Genomic DNA, 16,867 nt, shown 5'->3' with positions numbered 1-16,867 from the left:
AGGCTATAGACATAAATGCACTAACAGACTCCCCCTTGGATATTGCCGCAGTCAATCTCGTAGCGTCTTGTCTTTCTCTCTCTCTCTCTCTCTCTCTCTCTCTCTCTCTCTCTCTCTTTGAGTCTTCTTGAAGCTTTAACACTTTTTCATCAACGTAGACTCTCGTTTGTTTGAACAGAATCCCCGTGGATCTGTCTTCAGCTTCGGCTTCTCCTTTCTATAGACTCTTTTCTTCGTCAGGCTCCCCCTTTCGTCAAGCTTCCGTGCTTTGGGATCGACACCTTGCTTTCCGTATACAAGCTCCTTTAGAATAGTTTCCTAGCTTCTCTAATCCACGCTTCCTTTTGCGTTGAGCTCGTCTTCAGACTCCCCCTTAGACTCGGCTTTCGGGATCGTAGTCTGGTATAACATCTGCAATTCTCAAACATTTATAAGTAACAACATTTTGAACATTCAATTTTCCAGAAATCGTAATCTGGCACTATTCAACTCTCTAAATCACTTCCCCTATCAACAATCTTTACAGATTTGGCAGTGTTAAAGAATCCAACTCCCTCACAGTTAATCGTCCAAGTCCAAACTAATGACCTTGGAGATATCACAAACTGTTTTTGAAATTTTTGATTTTAATTCAAGTATCAAATTAATGAACTTGTTTTATTTTCAGAAACACAAATCAGCTTACTTAGATTTTGAAACTCAGCAACTCAGACATTGGTTTATCGAAAATAAAGCAGAAATCAAAATCTTTTTGTATTTTCTGAAAATATAAAGCAGTAAAGAAATATATACAAACATATTTACAGATAATATTTTTGTTTGAGTATGCGTCAGAGGATCATATCAGTTTTTAACAAGTCACAAGTACCGTTGAGCTTAATTTCACATTAAGAATTAAACAATTCACTTAGATTGTCGATATACTGATTCACTTAAATTTTCATACAAATTTCAACTGATTCAGGATACGAATTAGATGTTTTAAGAACTTAAACTCATTCATGTGTCCCACCTCTTGAATATACTCCCGTATCCAGAACCCAATATTCAGTCTTACAGGTGAGTATACCACAGATGATATCTGTAAAGGGTTAGATGCGAGGGCCGTGAGAGCTCAGGTCGATACTTCCGTATACGCAGAGAGATGACGGCTTCGACTTTTCGGTGTGTCCCCTTTAGAGGATCTTTTGATTACAACAGCAGCGACTATCAATTTTATTGTTTCATCAGCTTGCTGAGGGCGATGCTATGTTTCAAGCATTTGCGGAAAGTATTATTCGGGGACTAGGTCAGAACTTCCATTCAGCAGAAGTCCCGGAATAATACCCCAGATATCACTGAGTATAAAGACCTAGTATCTCAGAAAGAGGGACCTTTCAAACGAGATTTCAGGGGTTACCTATATATCCAAGTAGTGTTCCCCATGAAATAAGCAAGTTTGAATTTAGGTTTATATCCCGAAAAAGTTTACTAAATGTATAAAAACCTATCGGCATATCATCAGTGAGACTGTTTAACGCTATTTAATCATTACATTTCTTTAGCATACTGTAACTGTCTACTGATGTACTATCATTTCCTCTTTTTATGCAAAAAAAAACTCAATTTTTGAATTTTATCATGTTTTTGGTTTTTTTTTTTCAAATTTTCTAATGTTTTTGTATTTTCTGACAATTTTTCTCCCCCTAAAATGCAAAACCATTAAAGGAAATTTGACAACACGATGCTGATAGCTTTGTCTCGCCATCCATGTTCTGCTCCTCGTGTACCGAATTACAGAAAATATAACATACTATTTAGCACAATTAGCAGAAAAACTAACATAAAGTACCCCCATGATTTACAACAGATTGATTTTTACAGTTTGAAAACCGTTTTTCAATCTGGTGAAAGTAATCATGTTTGTTCAGCCGTGAGGGTTTCGGCGTATTCAATCAACACATATTTTTGAAATTTTCTATTTTTGACAAAAATTAAAACCAAACATATTTTTGGTTTTTAATTTTTCAAACTTTTAGGGTTTTGAAAATATTGTTTATTTATGTACAGAAAAACATATAAACTCCCTGGTTCAACCAACACAGGGTCCAGCAGCCTCTGCTTCCTCTTCATGTACCAGGCTGCTCCAACTTTCAATTTCACAATCTTTGGTATTCTTGAGCACCTGCACATTCAACTAATTGAATTACTTGAACAATTTAGCCCAGGTCTGTTGGACCTTAGGCATTTCAACACAATAATTTTCATTCAATGCTGGAAATTCATTATCATTTTTCACAAAAACTTTCTCAATTTTAACTTCAGCTTTCTCATCTTTTACCGAATCAACATGTTTCTTAACACTCCATGTTTGACCTTTCGGTGTACCACGTTTGTAAAAATGTGAATCTTTTTGAACACTTTGGTTTTGAACAACAATTTTTGGTTTCCAAAACTCTTGGGGTTTTGTCATATCAACTGATGTTTTCCAACTTTGTGTTGTTCTGAATCTGGGTGTGTGAGAATTCCAGGTCTGTCTTGAATCAAACATGTTCGGGTTTGATTTCCAATTTTGATTTGAAACAAACTTGTTTGTGTTGTACCTCCAAGTTTGTTTTGAATCAAATCTGGTTGACCTTTGTCTCACATACTCAGATTTTTGTTTCTCAGAATCAATCTTCTTGTGGTCAACATCCACAGGTTTTAGATTTGGACACTTGCGTGCAAGATGTCCTTTTTGATCACATTTGAAACATGTTCTCATGGACACATCTTTGACCTGTGGTTGTTGCTTTCTCTTTTGTGCCTCAAACTCAGCATTAGACTGTCGTCCAATTTTAAGTTCTTTCTCTTCAGCTAAACTGTTTCCTTGAACAAAACTCATTTTTGCCTGATAATTTGGCGTCTCATTTTTGTTCCGATGTTGTTTCTTCTTATAACCCAACCCAGCCTTCATGTTTTTCTTCTTGAAACCAGGTCTGTTATATGAACCTTTACGACTCTTACCGACAAACTTTGAAATCTCAGATTTCTCAATCTCAACCATTTTGAAAACTTTATCAACCTTTTCTGAAATCACATTCTGAATCGGGAAGACAACATCTAAGAATAATTTGTCTGATCCAATCATGGTATAAACCAATCCCTTTGAATCATCATTCAAATTTTTCTCGGATTTTGTATTTTTCAGATATCCATCATGAAGATTTCCTTCATCTTCATCCTGTGATTCAGATTTACCTGTAACAATCGACTCTTCTTTCAACACACTTTCAACAACTTTACCTACCACCTCTGAATCATGAGAATCATCAGATTTGGAATAGGTTATGTCAATGTTGTCTGGCAATTGGTCTACCATGTTGAAAGCTTTTTCAATCTTTTCCTCATCATAAAATGCAAACTTTTCCGGTGGTGGAACTTGATGAAACTCTGAGCCAATGCCTTTCTTGTTTTGCTCAGACTCACCATCTCCCGGTTTTATATTGAAAGTTCGTTCAAGCACATATGACGACACGTGGTAACTTTTTAACTTGTTGTTATCCTGTTCTAAATCAGCAATCTGTCGCTTTAACTTAGCAACATCCTCAATATAGGAATTAACAACATCTTGTTTCATAGCATACATTCGTTTAAGCTCTTTAGTTGTTTCAGAAAGATAATTCATTCTTGATTGAGCATATTTCATTTCATCTTTCACTTTCTCATATGACTCTTTCATAATATGATATGCTAATTTCATTTAGTCATATTCCTTTTTCATTTCTTGACAAGCAATTTCTTTTTGAGAACACTATTCTGTCATTTTAGAAACATTTTCTTTCAAAACTTCATTTTCTTTTTCTATTGTTCTACATTTTTCAGAAAGTTTTTCATCATTTTCTTTACAAACTCTTTCTTTTTCTATCATTTCTATGCATTTTTCTTTGAAAATGTTTTCAATTTTAGTGAATTCTAGATCTCTTGTTCTGAATTGCTCATCTTTTTCAGTACAAGCTCTGCACGGTTCCATGCATTTCTTGCACTGATCAATCAGTTTTAAGTTTTCAGAATCAGAATTTACCTCAGTGATTGGCACCTCGGTATCTTCAGTAGCTTTTGTCTGCATCTGATTAGCATCATCTTGCTTCTCTTCAATACTGACTTCCTCACCATCATTACCAGCATCCAAATTCTCATTCTTTTCTTCTTTTTCTTCTTTCTTGTGACACCCCAGGAAAACCAGTGAACGATACCTAGCTTCCTCAGTAAGTGCGTACTAAATTTCGGGACGAAATTTCTTTTAAGTTGGGGATAATGTGACAACTCGAGTGTTTGACTTTCACTTTCGCATTTATTGCGCGTTGACTTTGACTTTGACTGTTTAGTTGTTGGATTGTGGACTTGAATTATACGAGTTGTGTGTTAATGAAAATATATATATACGTTTTGATTGTTTGATCGTGCATAGTTGTTTGTTACATTGTGAAACTTGTAAACTAGTTAGCATGAAACACATTACATTACACAAACAACCTTCGAAGGATGTCCACGAAACATGGTGCATGAATCGAAGGATGACGAAACACATCCTTCGATCCGGAAGATCATCCTTCGGATTGATAAGTCTCGAAACATATCATTCGGGCCATGAAGGAATCCTTCGACATCCTTCGGCCCAGTCATTCAGATGGGCTTGGCCCATTTCTGTAATACGTATATATACGTATAAGCACATAACCGGCTGTCATTTCTGTCATTTTTCAACCCTAAGAGCCATTTCACTGTGATGGCAGACTAGAAACCACCGGAACCCTTTTTGCGTGACCAAACCCTCATCTCGGTTAGTAAATCTATTTGATTTGATTTGATCGTTCGCTCCTCTGCGTATGTGCTCATGTGTCGTGTGTTTTGGTTGTTGAAGTAATCTGAAATTGATGCATGATTAAATATTAGGATTCTTGTTACGATATTGATGATATAGTTTTCATATAGGATTGTTGTTGACGGATATGTATATGATTCTATGTGAAACTCGTTACGATTGAATACTGATTTCTGGGTGGCGTTAATCTGGATTTAGTCATTATTTCTGATAGGGTTTGATAATGTATTACTGTGTGTTAACCGGTTTCGGGATACGCATAAACTAGGGATCACGATGGGTATTAGAATTATGATGATTGCATGATGATTAGATGATGATCCTATGATTACTGCATGATTGTTGTTTGATCGATAATGTTGATTGACGGCTGTTAGCATGCTTAGGGTTTCTGAAATTGTAACTGTTGTTAACGTAACTGATTGTATCGAACGATACTTGTCTACTCGAAACATAGTTATTGTCGAAAGATAATGTATATGCCGAAAGATAATAGTAGTGACCGAAAGATAGTTTGACCGAACCATAATTTGACCGAAGGATAGATTTGATCGAAGGATAGCATGCTTCGAAACATGACAAAACTGTTGGTCGAAAGATGAATTATGAATCGAAAGATACTAGGGTTTTGAATAATGTTTGAACAGTGGAACATACGTTGATTTAATTGACATGCCATGCTTAGTGATGAACGTGCAATACTACGTGCCGTGCTGATATGCAAACTGACTGCAATGTGAACAATTAATTGCATGCGTATCATTTTGAACATGAACTGATTTGTTATACGTGCATACACTAGGACGTGATTAATTACTTGTGAGTGCATAACTTAGCATACCGAGCAAACCAAGGTGAGTTCACACAGCCAAGGCATGGGTTCCCAGGGTGGGAATGGGTTGGATGATTACTTGTGCATACTTTGATACTGTAACGAACGATTAAACTGTTGATGCTTACGAACTACTCAACTGCCTTCGCACCCACCCTGGTCGGTAAAGACTATGGTCGCGAACGAACTGATAAATTGCCTTCGCACACACCCTGGTCGGTAAGGACTATGGTCGCGAACTAACGAACATAATCTTCGCACACATGCCTGTGAGGCCGCGATGGAATTGATACGATACGAAACTTAATTGAACAAACGCACTATTACCCAAACTAAACTATAAACTGTGAACTCGCTCAACTAGTTTGTTGATTATCTGCTGCATGCCTTGCAGGACCTTAGGTACTTATGGAGCTTGCACTGGAGGAGCGGGACGTTGTGGGCAGTGGATTATGAACGCTATGATTAAACATTTCGAATAATTGAACTTATGGTTTACTTGGGTTATTTACTTATGCTTCCGCTACTGATACTATGTTTGTTTTGAAACATCAATTGTATTGAATGAGGTTTTACGAACTACTTTATTTATGTTATGCTATGTTCAATATGATTGGTGGCTTGATCCTGGTCAGTCACGCTCCCAAGCGGTGATACTCCGCAGGTGGATTTTGGGGGTGTGACAGATTGGTATCAGAGCCATTGGTTATAGAGAACTTGGTTTTAATATGGAAAAACGTTTTTATTAAAACCAGACTATAACCAGAACAGTGCTCTCAACGATCCACAACGACGCTTCGCTCCACGTGCAAGACTCAACTTCCTAGGTAATAAGGTTTATGTTTATTGCCTACATGCTAGAATTTGCATAGAACTTTGCTCGTAGTATGCTTACATTACCTTGCTCACAACTTGACATTGCATGAGAATACTTATGTGCTTACACTCTTCTGTCATCGCACTACTCGCGAACCTTTCTCACTTATGTTGCCTTTGATGTGAAGATCAATGGCCGCACGAATTACCATGACTCAAGCCCAGCTAGAGGCTCTCGTTGCTGCGGCAGTTGCAGCCGCCCAAGCAGGTAGTGTACCCTGCAGTATAAACACTAGGATCTTTAGATCCTACATTAATTCTCGTACTTAACTTTGCCCTATTCGTACACAATAGGTCAACCCGCTCAGCAACAACCTGGGTGCACATTCAAGAATTTCATGGATTGTCGTCCTAGCTCGTTCAGTGGCACGGAGGGAGCAGTTGGACTCCTCCACTGGTTTGAAAAGCTCGAGTCGGTTTTCGAAATGTGTGAATGCCCTGAGGCTCGCAGGGTGAAGTTCGCCACTGGCACACTTGAAGGGATTGCGCTCACTTGGTGGAACGCACAAGTGCAGATTTTAGGGTTGGCAGCTGCTAACGCCACACCCTGGAATGAATTCAAAGAACTGATCAAGAGGGAATACTGCACTAGAGAAGACATTCACAAGTTGGAGGACGAGTTGTATAACTTGAAAATGGTTGGTTCGGAAATCGAAGCTTACACCAAAAGATCGAATGAGTTGGCTGTGCTGTGCCCAACTATGGTGGACCCTCCTTACAAGCGTATCGAGTTGTATCTCAAAGGTTTGGTGCCAGAAATACAGAGCCACGTTACCTCGGCTAACCTCAACAATATCCAGGAAATACAGCGTCTCGCTCACCGCATCACCGATCAGGCAGTGGATCAGAATAAACTGCCGAAGCGTGTCGGCGCTACTGCTACAGCTGTTACTACAGTCACTCCCACTGCTGCTACTTCTGCCACACCCAGCGAGAATAAAAGAAAGTGGGACGGGGATTCCAGCAGGGGATCAGCGTCTGTTCAGTCCCAAACTCAGCAACGTCGCACCAACGATTACCAGAGTCCGAGTCAGCAGTCATCGGGCAGTCAGGGACATAGTGGTTATAAGGGAAATCACCCGTGGTGTAACAGGTGCAACAAACACCACAGTGGAAGATGTCGCAGGAGTCAATGTCAAAGATGCCACAAGATGGGCCATGAGGCCAAAGATTGTAGAAGCGCGCGACCAGTGAATCAGAACCAGCAACTTCCACCGCCAGCTCCACAGAATCAGCAGCAGCAGCCACAGCGTGGAAACCGGGGGTGTTTCCAGTGTGGGGCTGAAGGTCACTACAAACGCGATTGTCCCCAGTTGAACCAGAATCGCAATAACAACAACCAGGGCAACGGGAATAACAACAATCAGGGTAATGGTAACAACAACAATGGGGGAAACAACAACAACAACGGCAATGAAGCTCGTGGTCGTGCTTTTGTGTTGGGTCGAGGAGATGCAGTGAATGATCCCAATGTGGTTATGGGTAAGTTTCTTCTCGACGATATTTACGTTACTGTCTTATTTGATTCGGGTGCTGATACAAGTTATATGTCATTGAAAATGGGTAAATTATTAAAACGTACACCAACACCCCTAGACACCAAACACGTCGTAGAACTAGCCAATGGTAAAAGTGTAGAAGCCACACAGGTAGTCAAGGGTTGTAGTATTGTTCTAGCGGGTCAGACTTTCTCGATTGATCTCATACCCATAGTTTTGGGTAGTTTCGACGTCGTCATCGGTATGGATTGGTTATCCCAACATCATGCGGAGATCTTATGCAAAGAAAAAGTTATACGTATTCCTCGCTCCAGTCAAGAACCTCTCGAAGTACAAGGTGACAAGAGTGGTGCAGTGGTTGGCATCATCTCATTCCTAAAGGCGCAGAAATGTTTACGAAAGGGACATACTGCCATTCTGGCACTTGTCACTGACGCATCAACAAAGAAAAAGAAGCTGGAGGATATACCAGTTGTGCGTGATTTTCCTCAAGTGTTTCCTGAAGATTTACCTGGTTTACCTCCTCATCGTCAAGTCGAGTTTCAGATTGAGTTAGCTCCTGGAGCAGCACCAATAGCCCGCGCACCGTATCGTTTAGCTCCAACCGAACTGGAAGAACTGTCGAAGCAGCTACAAGAGCTCTTGGAAAAGGGCTTTATTCGTCCAAGCTCTTCGCCTTGGGGAGCTCCAGTGTTATTTGTGAAGAAGAAAGACGGTACGTTCAGGATGTGTATCGACTACCGTGAACTCAACAAGGTGACGGTGAAGAACCGTTATCCTCTTCCACGCATAGATGACTTATTCGACCAGTTGCAAGGGTCGTGTTACTATTCCAAGATCGATTTGAGGTCAGGGTATCATCAGCTGAGAGTCCGGGATGAGGACGTCTCCAAAACTGCTTTCAGAACTCGCTACGGTCACTACGAGTTTCTGGTCATGCCATTCGGGCTTACAAACGCACCTGCAGTCTTCATGGATCTCATGAACAGGGTGTGCAAACCGTATCTCGACAAGTTCGTCATCGTTTTCATCGACGACATTTTGATTTACTCCAAGAGTCAGGAGGAGCATGAGCAGCATCTACGTATTATCTTGGAACTTCTTCGAAAAGAGCAACTGTACGCAAAGTTTTCAAAATGCGACTTCTGGCTTCGTGAAGTCCACTTCTTAGGCCATGTGGTGAACAAGGATGGGATTCATGTCGATCCATCCAAGGTTGATTCGATCAGAAACTGGCCAGCACCACGTACACCGACGGAAATACGCCAATTCTTGGGTTTGGCGGGTTACTACAGGCGATTTATTAAAGACTTCTCCAAGATCGCGCAACCACTCACTATGCTTACACAGAAAGGTGTCGTTTACAGATGGGGTAATACCCAAGAGACCGCTTTCCAGTACTTAAAGGATAGGCTTTGCAGCGCACCTATTCTTTCATTGCCAGAGGGCACGGATGACTTCGTGGTCTATTGTGACGCATCGATACAGGGGCTTGGTTGTGTATTGATGCAACGTGATAAAGTGATAGCCTACGCTTCTCGGCAACTCAAGGTTCATGAACGGAACTACACGACGCACGATTTAGAGCTGGGAGCTGTTGTTTTCGCGCTTAAGATATGGCGACACTACCTGTACGGTACCAGGTGCACGATTTACACCGATCACAGGAGTCTCGAGCATATCCTTAAGCAAAAAGATTTGAATATGCGTCAACGAAGATGGGTTGAACTACTGAACGACTACGAATGTGCCATCAAGTATCATCCAGGGAAGGCCAATGTTGTGGCTGATGCCCTCAGTCGGAAAGACACTTTACCTAAGCGCGTGCGAGCGCTACAGCTTACCATTCAGTCCAGTCTTCCTGCACAGATACGAGCTGCTCAGATTGAAGCACTAAAACCCGAAAACGTCAAGGCTGAAGCCTTGCGCGGTTCAAGGCAACAAATGGAACAAAAGGAAGACGGCGCCTACTATGTAACGGGGCGTATTTGGGTCCCACTTTATGGCGGTTTACGCGAACTTGTGATGGATGAAGCGCACAAGTCTCGCTACTCGGTACATCCAGGGTCGGATAAGATGTACCACGATATCAGTACAACTTATTGGTGGCCAAACATGAAAGCTCTTATCGCAACTTACGTCGGCAAGTGTTTAACTTGTGCAAGGGTTAAAATCGAGTACCAGAAACCAGCCGGTCTACTTCAGCAGCCCAAGATACCGCAGTGGAAATGGGAAGAAATTTCCATGGATTTCGTTACGGGCTTACCTAGATCCCAGCGTGGGAATGACACTATTTGGGTAATCGTTGATCGACTCACAAAGTCTGCTCACTTTTTGGCTATCAAAGAAACGGATAAGTTTTCTACTTTAGCAGACATTTACTTGAAGGAAGTTGTTTCGAGGCACGGAGTGCCCACCTCTATTATTTCGGATCGCGATGCACGATTCACGTCAGAGCTTTGGCAAGCAATGCACAAATCCTTCGGCTCACGATTAGACATGAGCACAGCATATCATCCTCAGACGGATGGGCAGTCTGAGCGAACTATTCAAACTCTAGAAGACATGCTTCGAGCGTGTGTCATCGATTTCGGCAACGGCTGGGAAAAGCACCTCCCTTTGGTGGAGTTCTCGTATAATAACAGTTACCATACCAGCATTCAAGCCGCTCCATTCGAGGCATTGTACGGACGTAAATGCCGGTCACCTCTCTGTTGGGCAGAGGTGGGGGATAGTCAGATTACGGGTCCAGATATTGTTGTGGACGCCACAGAAAAGATAGCACAGATACGACAACGCATGGCGGCAGCACGCGACCGTCAGAAAGCCTACGCGGACAAGCGTAGAAAGCCATTGGAATTTGAGGTCGGGGACCGGGTTTTATTGAAAGTTTCACCCTGGAAGGGTGTGGTACGTTTTGGTAAACGGGGCAAACTCAATCCGCGGTACGTCGGACCGTTCGAAATCTTAGGAAAGATTGGCAAAGTAGCCTACAGATTAAACCTACCTCCTGAACTCGGTGCAGTTCACAATGTATTTCACGTGTCCAATCTGAAGAAATGCCTATCAGATGAGACCCTTATAGTTCCTTTTAAGGAACTCACTATCGACGAGCGGTTGCAGTTCGTCGAGGAACCAGTTGAAATCACGGACCGGGATGTTAAGGTCCTCAAACACAAGAGAATCCCTCTTGTTCGAGTTCGTTGGAACTCCCAGCGTGGCCCGGAGTATACATGGGAACGCGAAGACCAGATGAAAGAAAAGTACCCCCAGTTATTCGAAACCAATGCATCCACTTCTGAGGCTGAAGCTACTACTACTGAATTTCGGGACGAAATTCCAAACCAACGGGGGGATGATGTGACACCCCAGGAAAACCAGTGAACGATACCTAGCTTCCTCAGTAAGTGCGTACTAAATTTCGGGACGAAATTTCTTTTAAGTTGGGGATAATGTGACAACTCGAGTGTTTGACTTTCACTTTCGCATTTATTGCGCGTTGACTTTGACTTTGACTGTTTAGTTGTTGGATTGTGGACTTGAATTATACGAGTTGTGTGTTAATGAAAATATATATATACGTTTTGATTGTTTGATCGTGCATAGTTGTTTGTTACATTGTGAAACTTGTAAACTAGTTAGCATGAAACACATTACATTACACAAACAACCTTCGAAGGATGTCCACGAAACATGGTGCATGAATCGAAGGATGACGAAACACATCCTTCGATCCGGAAGATCATCCTTCGGATTGATAAGTCTCGAAACATATCATTCGGGCCATGAAGGAATCCTTCGACATCCTTCGGCCCAGTCATTCAGATGGGCTTGGCCCATTTCTGTAATACGTATATATACGTATAAGCACATAACCGGCTGTCATTTCTGTCATTTTTCAACCCTAAGAGCCATTTCACTGTGACGGCAGACTAGAAACCACCGGAACCCTTTTTGCGTGACCAAACCCTCATCTCGGTTAGTAAATCTATTTGATTTGATTTGATCGTTCGCTCCTCTGCGTATGTGCTCATGTGTCGTGTGTTTTGGTTGTTGAAGTAATCTGAAATTGATGCATGATTAAATATTAGGATTCTTGTTACGATATTGATGATATAGTTTTCATATAGGATTGTTGTTGACGGATATGTATATGATTCTATGTGAAACTCGTTACGATTGAATACTGATTTCTGGGTGGCGTTAATCTGGATTTAGTCATTATTTCTGATAGGGTTTGATAATGTATTACTGTGTGTTAACCGGTTTCGGGATACGCATAAACTAGGGATCACGATGGGTATTAGAATTATGATGATTGCATGATGATTAGATGATGATCCTATGATTACTGCATGATTGTTGTTTGATCGATAATGTTGATTGACGGCTGTTAGCATGCTTAGGGTTTCTGAAATTGTAACTGTTGTTAACGTAACTGATTGTATCGAACGATACTTGTCTACTCGAAACATAGTTATTGTCGAAAGATAATGTATATGCCGAAAGATAATAGTAGTGACCGAAAGATAGTTTGACCGAACCATAATTTGACCGAAGGATAGATTTGATCGAAGGATAGCATGCTTCGAAACATGACAAAACTGTTGGTCGAAAGATGAATTATGAATCGAAAGATACTAGGGTTTTGAATAATGTTTGAACAGTGGAACATACGTTGATTTAATTGACATGCCATGCTTAGTGATGAACGTGCAATACTACGTGCCGTGCTGATATGCAAACTGACTGCAATGTGAACAATTAATTGCATGCGTATCATTTTGAACATGAACTGATTTGTTATACGTGCATACACTAGGACGTGATTAATTACTTGTGAGTGCATAACTTAGCATACCGAGCAAACCAAGGTGAGTTCACACAGCCAAGGCATGGGTTCCCAGGGTGGGAATGGGTTGGATGATTACTTGTGCATACTTTGATACTGTAACGAACGATTAAACTGTTGATGCTTACGAACTACTCAACTGCCTTCGCACCCACCCTGGTCGGTAAAGACTATGGTCGCGAACGAACTGATAAATTGCCTTCGCACACACCCTGGTCGGTAAGGACTATGGTCGCGAACTAACGAACATAATCTTCGCACACATGCCTGTGAGGCCGCGATGGAATTGATACGATACGAAACTTAATTGAACAAACGCACTATTACCCAAACTAAACTATAAACTGTGAACTCGCTCAACTAGTTTGTTGATTATCTGCTGCATGCCTTGCAGGACCTTAGGTACTTATGGAGCTTGCACTGGAGGAGCGGGACGTTGTGGGCAGTGGATTATGAACGCTATGATTAAACATTTCGAATAATTGAACTTATGGTTTACTTGGGTTATTTACTTATGCTTCCGCTACTGATACTATGTTTGTTTTGAAACATCAATTGTATTGAATGAGGTTTTACGAACTACTTTATTTATGTTATGCTATGTTCAATATGATTGGTGGCTTGATCCTGGTCAGTCACGCTCCCAAGCGGTGATACTCCGCAGGTGGATTTTGGGGGTGTGACATTTCTTCACCTCTTTTTCAATCTGTTGTTCTTCAGTAACAACTTCTTTCAAAACTTCAACTTTAACAACTTCTGTTTTAACCTCTTCAGCAGCTTTCTTCAAATCGTTCACCATCTCTTCAACACTCTTCTTCATTCTCTCTTCATCCCTTTTTCTTAGACACGATAACATGGTATATCTGATTTCTTTTTCAAGCCTCTTAGCATATGTTTCATCTTTCATCACATTTCTATAGTATTCGGCTCTCAATGGGACAACGAGAAGAACATCATCAAAGATTATGTCTTTCTTTGGAACAACCGGTTCACCTTCTCTGTTGTAGTAACATTCTTTCTTCTTATCCCATCTTCTGCTGCTGACAGCACTTTCATACTCTTCCTGCATGTCATCCAATCTGTTGTAGACCACGTTTCTTTCTCTGTAAGTCTTCTCACTCAAAATCTCTTCTCGAGTTTTCTCTTTGATTTCAGCCATGATGTTTTCTTGAATTACCTTGAATATCTCGAATTACCTTGACTCAACAAACAAACAAACACTTATCAGTTTAAACACTTATCAAACAACTGAATCAAAATAATACTCTAACTGGTGAATATTCTGTGCAGACTGAAGGTTGATGCGAACTGAGATTTAAGTTGTCAAACCATACGAAGTGCTATAACCCGGATCAAATTCAAACAACCTGACAAAACCACACGACCTAAGACTGAACCACCTCTTGTGAACTGGGATCAAATTCAAACCGTGTGACACAGAATTCACTTTCAGACTACCTTGACCCTTTCAAGTGACTTCCCCAACTGAAATCAAACCGTGTGATCTGATTGATTGGGCCACACAATAAGACTTCAACAATTAAAATTCAAACTATGCACTTGGGTCGTAAACACTTAACACATACAAACTATGATTGGGCCGATAACGTATGAGGTCACATGGGCTTACAATATGTCCGACAACAATTAAGCACACCCATTTATCATTAGGCCGAAGGTATGGCGGGCTAAATTTATTTTTTAATCGATGGTAACAGCTTATTGGACCTCTTTAAGTATCAATTTTATTTTAGTGAATCTGACATACACATGCAAAGAATTAAATGGCCGACAAATGCTTTAATGCTCTTCAAATGCTATAGGGCCGCCTAATATGAAAATGATATTGATTGGGCCGATTGATTTTAGTCACATATGCATTTATTAATTTGATCAAACAACACAGTGACCGATTACAACTAAACTGAATTTTTATTGGACCTCAATTTGGAAGTGGCCGACAACACTCTTATCAATTTATTAATGATTCAAAAACAGTGATTGGACCAAAGAACTGACAACTATGATAATCAAGCTAAATGATGAACCGACATTACTGATTGTTACAATATTAAATCACATGAGTTACTTCCAAAGTCACATGCATATTAATTTCAATTGGGCCGCAATAGTAGGTTGTTATAATATGATAGGGCCGATGATAACATTCACACATGCACGATTATGATGATGGCCGACAATGACTTTTAATGAGTAAAATCTAATGTTCAAATAAGCGAAACCAGATGTGATGTCTTAAGAGCGAAACCACTTGATGAACGAAAGAGCGAAACCACTCAATGACGAAAAAGCGAAACCACTAGATGGACGTAAGAGCGAAACTCCTAGTGTCCGTATGAGCGAAACCTGTTTTTTTGACGCGAAATCGGACTGAAAATCTTCGATTTCTCCTAAACGGCTAGGAGTTTGGTTCTGAAACTTGGTAGGGTTATAGATCAGGTGTTTTCGCACAACATATCAAAAAATCAGCCGATTCGGACCGTAAAATCCCGTTGAATTTGATGAAAATCAGTAAAAACGTGAAGAATATAAAAAAATGAAGAAATAGATGAAATCCGGATCTGAAATCGATGAAATCACGAGCGGAAATGTGTGTTGGATCAGTGCAATCGAGCTCCTGCTCTGATACCACTTGTAGGACCGGTTTTGACTCTGAAACGATTGAGAAACGAACGTATGACGTGCGGAATCCGTACACGAACGCGACCTAACACACACGATGTAATATAAACGTGATTCTATTAGAAATCTAACAGGAACAAGCACCTTGAATCACTTTCTCTCTCTAGAATCTCTCTCTAGATCTAGAGCTTTCTAAATGTCAAATGAGCAAAAAGTTTTTAAACTAAACATAACCTCCCTATTTATAGGCCTTGGCTTTTAATGAGGTTTCTCATTATTACAATTATGCCACCTTGCCTTTTTGACTATCTATCTCTAATATTACAATATAAATCTCGTTTTCTTCTGTTTCTCGCTACGGCTCGGATTGACGAAGGCTATAGACATAAATGCACTAACAAAGATCCTTATCTTTTCAAAATGTGTGCCGACCAACTCATTCGAAGGTGCGTACATGGTAGTGAAGCAAGAAAAATTCTCCTCCATTGTCATGAAGGTCCATACGGAGCACATCATGGTGCCGCTAGTACCACACGAAAGGTATTTGATTCAGGATTTTATTGGCCGACCATTTACAAAGACGCGCAAAGTCTAGTTAAGACATGTGATGCTTGCCAAAGATCAGGTAATATTTCTTCCAAAAACGAAATGCCACAAAATGGCATTCTCGTTTGTGAAATTTTTGATGTGTGGGGACTCGACTTTATGGGACCTTTCCCGCCGTCAAAAGGAAACAAATATATACTTGTGGCAGTAGATTACTTGTCTAAATGGGCCGAGGCCGAGGCACTTCCAACAAATGATGGAAGAGTCGTGGTAAGATTTCTGAAAAAATTATTCTCTCGTTTTGGAACACCTAAAGCATTAATAAGTGATAGAGGTACCCATTTTTGTAATCATCAACTCGAAAAAATCTTAACAAGATATGGGGTCTATCACCGGGTCTCAACAGCATATCACCCTCAAACAAACGGACAAGCCGAAGTGACTAATAGAGGTTTAAAACGAATACTTGAAAAAACCGTAGGATTAAATAAAAAGGAATGGGCCGATAAACTAGATGATGCTTTATGGGCTTTTCGAACTGCTTATAAAACAACAATAGGCATAACCCCATACAAGTTCGTCTATGGAAAAGGTTGTCATTTGCCGGTAGAAATAGCTCACAAGGCCTACTGGGCAATAAAAAATGTAAACTTAGATTTACAATTTGCCGGTAAAAATCGGTTTTGTCAAATAAATGAATTAGACGAATTAAGAAATTATGCGTACTCTAACTCTGAAATTTATAAGGAAAGAATGAAAAATTTACACGAGAAACA

At 40.5% G+C, this 16,867-nt stretch overlaps 1 long non-coding RNA gene across 3 annotated transcripts in view; it reads right to left on the bottom strand.

Moving 5' to 3' along the window:
- Positions 1 to 16,867, bottom strand: part of LOC110920881 — a 67,565-nt gene that overhangs the window by 25,668 nt on the left and 25,030 nt on the right. The window lies entirely within an intron of this gene.

This window comes from Helianthus annuus, chromosome 17 (genome assembly GCF_002127325.2).
Source record: "Helianthus annuus cultivar XRQ/B chromosome 17, HanXRQr2.0-SUNRISE, whole genome shotgun sequence".
In the NCBI taxonomy this organism is placed as follows: Eukaryota; Viridiplantae; Streptophyta; class Magnoliopsida; order Asterales; family Asteraceae; genus Helianthus; species Helianthus annuus.
The sequence above is the reverse complement of the archived record's forward strand: the minus strand, read 5'-3'. Positions and strand labels throughout refer to the sequence as shown.